Raw genomic sequence first — 6,081 nt, 5'->3', positions numbered from 1 at the left:
GGAATGTCCAAGTGAGACAGTGTCAAAGTGAGCTTTGCGTATTTCTAAAATTAGTGGCCAGCTTGGACTATTTTTGCGTAGACGTTGTAGTTACTGGAGGGCTGACTTAAGAGTCGCTGACTATAGTCCAATCACGAGGGGAGGCTTCTAAGATGTATCGGAGTGCCTCACGGATGGCCACCAGTTCGGCAGCAGTAGAGCAGATTTTATGAGACAGCTTGTAACCTGCTTTCAGACGAAGCAATGGTGCAACCAATCAAATATATGATCCATTCGGTGTGGTCGTCCCGATCGAAAAGACCATCAGGCTTTCCTGATGGACCATCAGAGTTTCTTGATGGTCCATCAGACTTTTCTGATGGTCCATCAGGCTTCCTGATGGACCATCAAGAAAGTCTGATGGACCATCAAGAAAGTCTGATGGACCATCAGCCCATTCCTGACGGACCATTCGACTTTCCTGATGGACCATTAGACTTCTTTGATGGCCCATCAGGCTTCCTGATGGACCATCAAGAAAGTCTGATGGACCATCAGCCCATTCCTGACGGACCATTCGACTTTCCTGATGGACCATTAGACTTCTCTGATGGCCCATCAGGCTTCCTGATGGACCATCAAGAAAGTCTGATGGACCATCAGCCCATTCCTGACGGACCATTCGACTTTCCTGATGGACCGTCAGACTTCTTTGATGGCCCATCAGGCTTCCTGATGGACCATCAAGAAGGTCTAATGGACTATCAAAAAAGTCTGATGGACCGTCAGATGCGTTTAGGTGGTCCGTCAGAAGTTCCTGACGGCGCCTAATGGTCTGTTGGACATTCTTGGTGGGCCATCAGAGGTGGTCCGATGGTCCATCAGAAGTTTTATGTTTCACTTCGGGTCCATCGAAAGCGTCTTATTGCCCGGCCGTCGGGACTTTCTTTGCACACAATGTTTATCAGTTTGGTTAATTGTTGCTCGCGGTATTCTGACGGCGCCGTCAGAGGCGTTTAATATAGCATTTGATATAATATGGGTCGTGACATATTTGCCAGCATCTGATGAGTCGCGGGTTCGCGTGCTGACACAACTAATATGTCACGCGCGATTTCTCTTTACACACGTACGTGCCCCCGATTCACCGGCAACTGTACGTTCGTCTGCAATCAATCATACGCACCGTGGAAACCCGTACTTACGGCAGGGTTCATCGTTTCGCATATGCTTCATCACGCCTTTCATTACCAACGAAAAGTCGGTAGACTTTCCGCCGACACTTTGTTTTATCGACACCGCATCCCCGAGCCCCGCGACCGTTGTAGTGCGCATCGGACGGTCGCGGCGGCAATTAAGTTCGGCTTCCAAACAGACCGCGCGGCCATTGCTTTGCTTTACTTCGCTCGAAGGTTAAATAATCGGGGGAATGCGCCACCGCCTCGCTGAATAAGCAGCCCGAAGTCCAGGAGGCTGCGCATCTTGGCATATGCTACAAAATAGGCGATTTCAGGCTATGTCGCGAAAAAGAAGCTGTCGATGAATCTCGCGCCGACGAAACGGTAGGCCGATAAAGCGTGGAAGTGTCAGTCTACGAAGCGACGTTCGAACTTACTTCCGGGCTTAGGGCACTACTTTAAAATGTGACGAGCATGCCGTTTACGATGTGATATGTACATTTCGTCCTTGGGGTCTCTTTTATTTTTAATAACTCCACGCATGTTCACCAACATTTATCTTAATTCTCCGTTTGTGATATACGAGCCGTATGCATTAAAGCTATGGAAAAGAATCACTCGGAATTTAGTTAGCATACATATGAAATTAATTTGTTGTAATGCAAACTCGCAGGGAAATAAAGCACATGCAATCATATATATGTAATCGCGTTTAGTGTTTAAACCGGAAAAAAAAAGTGTTTTGTCCCCTTTTTTTTCTTTTCTCATGCCCCGTTTTGGGTTGAAAGAAGACGCGTCTAAGTATTTTCATAGAAGTATGCTGAAATCATTATTCAAAACTCAGCAGCAACCGGAAAAGGTGAGTGTTTTTTAGACCGGTGGGATCAGCATTTTGAGAACGGTGACTCGATTCGAGCTTTACAGCCGAGTTTAGCGAATACTCAAGATACACTGTGCTTGAAAATGTGGCGTCAGTTGTCTTTCAGCACTCCCATGAGATTGACTGGCCGATGTTTGCTACTGCAGCCCTGTGTCTCCTCAACTTACCAGCCTAAAGTATGAACATCGAGAGGGTGTCTTTTTCTTTAAAATCAGGGTGATAAACAGAGAATGGACGCACATTTCCGAAGGAAACTTGTGCAAGTATGTGTGTATCAATTATAATTAGACAAAGTGATTGCGCCATCAGTGAGACATAAGATGCTACCCGATAGGATATCTCACTCGTCTGGGCTTGTAGGTGCATTGTTTTTTCTACCATGTTTTGTAGAAAAAACATTCAAGAGTTTGTATGTGTTCTTTTATTTAACAGTATTTACAGTATTTTTGCCATTGTATTTATATTCGTGAGCATGTGTTTTATTTTGTGTTTCCTTGCTATAATGCTTCGATGCTGCAGGTTGTTTCTGCAAATAAAATAAATAAATAAAAAAAGTAAATAAATACTAGTAGACACATGTCTAACAAAAATATCTCATTTTTATTTACATCTGTTGTAATGTTTGAGCCCAATCAATTAGTAGTCACCCACAGCACACAAAAGAACAATCAAGATGAATACAATATAGTGTTGAAATAAATGGAGATAGCGACATATTCGAAGACAAAGCTATTAGGCAAGCAAGCTGGTTGTTCGGCAGACTAAAACCTTAGACGGGGCAAGAAAGGAGGACAACAGAATAACAAGATCTGTCAGTCCTCTTTTGCCTCCCTCTTGGGTTTTATGATGCCGGGCGACATTCACGAAAAACAAAATGATAAGCTTATATGTTCCCAAATGCTCACAAAAAAAAAAAAAAGCAGACACGAAGACTTGTTTAGAACAGAAACTGAAAACGGTATGCCGACTTTGAAAAATATAAAAGTTGAAAGCAGCATGCTGAAAATTCAAACAACCCGACTTTGGGCAATCTAATAGTCATTTCATCATAAAGTGGCCTTCAGGTTTGCAGTCGTTTCCCTAGTTGAGCATCAACTATAGCAAAATCATGCAATAAAAAGTAATGAATAAAAAGATTGCCTGTATCATTGAAGCAGATAGGTACTCAATGTAAGCTAGATTACCAGTAGTATGGTAACAAGTCTATTCACATTTCTGGTGACAATTACAAGGCAGCATCTGTATGATCCAAAGTACTGCACAGTCCCTATGTGTAAATTGTGAGCATACATAATAAAATAAATGTCAAAACTATATTACCCGTCAATGCCGTTTCATTTACCACACTATGTACAAAAACAAAGTGCCATGACTCATTCATATAACTAGAAAATTTGCAAATCAGTTATGAACAGACATTTTTAATTTTAAAAAAAACTTAAACTTGTGGGCTTCACATTTGAAAGCATGCTTAAATATATCAGAGCGACCCATAGTGCACAGCCAATGGCTTCATAGTTGAAAAGGAAAAACCAGATATGCAATGCCACATGATAAAAAGAATCAACAAAAATGAGAAAACAAACCACATGTCAGCATCAAGTGAAACCACCCTATCAAGATGCAAGCAAGTTAGGACAACTACAGAACTGAAATGTATCAGACACTATACTAATTTTCACCTCAAGAAGAATATTACAAGAAATTATGGCTTTATGTAGTGAATTAAGATACTCGTACAAAGGTGAATCGTAAAGACTTTGCCCGTTTTTTTTTAGCCAAATTACGGCTATAAATGCGAAGTCAACATATTCATTCCCAGCGGTGGACCTTTCATGGACCGTCCCGGCCTTCCCTGTTGGTAGCTCTGCAGCACAGCGCTGCTGTCAGTTGTTGAAGATGGCAGTTGTGCTTCACACATCCACGGCGTACGAGCAACAAAGTGTGATTCGTTTTCTATGGAGCGAGGGATGAACACCCATCGAAATCCACAGGCAAATGCAGCCCACGTGTAGGAAAAGGTGTCGCTTTCAGAAGTGTGAGGTGGTGGTGGTGTGACTCCACAATAGGCCGTGAAGTCTTGTATGACAATGAGCATTCGGGGAGCCGGACGAATTCTACCACAGTTGCATCTCGAATTTAGTGCTGCGATGGGACAAATGTCTAGACCGGTGCGGGGACTTTGTGAAAAAATAGTGTAAGGTATGTAGAATAGTATGTATATTTGTAATTACCTGTATGTACCTTATTTTGGCTAATAAAAATAGGGGCAGAGACTTTATAATTCGTCCTCGTATGTGCATTTAAGATCAGTCGTTATATCAATACATGCATCTTTGAAATTAAAATAACTGTCTCTTTGGCACAGGTATTTCGTTTCAGGCTCTTAAGCACAAGGGGTTCAAACCCTAGGTAATTCCTTCTCAAAGCCGCCGTTAGGATATTGCTCAAGGTCTTAGTTCCTTTGCAACATAAATAATCAATGCTTTCAAATTCAAAGCAGTATTTTTCTCTACAACCAAATATTCTACACACTTTTACTTGTTTTTTAGATAAACAGTATGAATGAAATCATAATGCAGAGCAAAACCATGTCAATTGCAGCATTCCCTACTTTATAAAAAAAACAATATTGCACTAGTCTTGATGTTATTGCCCTGCATTACAAAAAGGAATTCAGTCATTTTCCCTCTTAAAGGGCAACTCCGCTTCATTTTTTATATTTAGAAAACTATGTAGCCCTCTTCAGTATCATATAGGAAGACCCCATGTCAAATATTACGATCTAATTCCGTATATATATTTAATAAACTGGCCAGCAAACCTTCAAGCGAGCCAAGTCGCCGAAATCTGCCAACTCTAGCGTGCGGCGCGAGGCGCAATCACCAGCGCAGTCAATGCCACAAAGATGGAGCGGCCAACGTTGAGCCACTACGTCAGAGCCATGCATACGTCATTTTCACGTTTTGCTTGTTTTAACTTCTCAGAGCGAAATTGGACGACGACGTCATGAGTTTCTCCTCCCGGTGTTGGCTGACCGGGCGTTCACGTGATCACCGTAACACGGATGCGCCTGGGATGCGCTGCCCTGCGCGCTTATCGGTCTGTTTCTCTGCTCCTTTTCTCCTCTTTCGTCTTCTCCCCTTGCCCCTCGCCCCCGCGTCCAAAAAAAAAAAAAAAAAAAGACCTTGCTTGGTTTTTTGCTCCCTCCCGAACGTCACAAGACCACGTGGTTCGACGTGACGTGCCATGACTCTGACGACCCGAGACCAATGTTGCCTGACGCAACCGAAGTTTCGGTTTCGGTATCTGCTGATGTTTAAATTAGGATTACACAAATAATATTTCACATTTCGCGAATCCGAAGACGTAGAGTTGTTTAGTAGTGCTTTGTGAATGTGAATCACATGGAAGCCTAAATTTTTCGGAATTGAGCGGAGTTGCTCTTTAAAAGAAATTTGAATGTTCCTCCTAATCTTTTTTTGCTTCTTTTTGTTTAGTCTAGGCAATGTGGGTTCGGTCTACTGCACAAGTACATTTCACCATCCTGCTGGATGAAAACACACTGATCTAAAATGTCAGCAGGATGGTAAGAACACAAATTTGTATCGGGGGGTGGGTGCTCACACTTTTGGGTGTACCTAACTTCCCCAAAACCACAATTTGACATGACTAATTCCTGACAGACTAGCACAATTCTCTTTACTGGAAAAGAAAACGAGAGGATACTTTCTAACACACAATAGTTACCATCCATCATCTTAAGGTATGCTGAACAAGTTTTTTGTGGGCGGGCATAGCTAGCTGTATGAAAAACAACCGTGTCTACAGAGAGGCGGTCATATGCAGATATCTGAGGTAGAGCCCCATACTTTTGGAACAACATTTGCTCCACAGACTCCCTCAACCTAGGTGCTCTGGGGGCACCTAGCAGATGCACACCAAGCTCGGGCTTGTGAAGAATCTGAGTCATTTTCTGGCACCTCTGAGTGAGGGAGTCTGAAAGATGCACCAGACGCTTCGCTACTGTCAAGAATGACTGCA

Source organism: Ixodes scapularis, unplaced genomic scaffold (genome assembly GCF_016920785.2).
Source record: "Ixodes scapularis isolate PalLabHiFi unplaced genomic scaffold, ASM1692078v2 PGA_scaffold4__175_contigs__length_147842914, whole genome shotgun sequence".
Lineage (NCBI taxonomy): Eukaryota > Metazoa > Arthropoda > Arachnida > Ixodida > Ixodidae > Ixodes > Ixodes scapularis.
The sequence above is the reverse complement of the archived record's forward strand: the minus strand, read 5'-3'. Positions refer to the sequence as shown.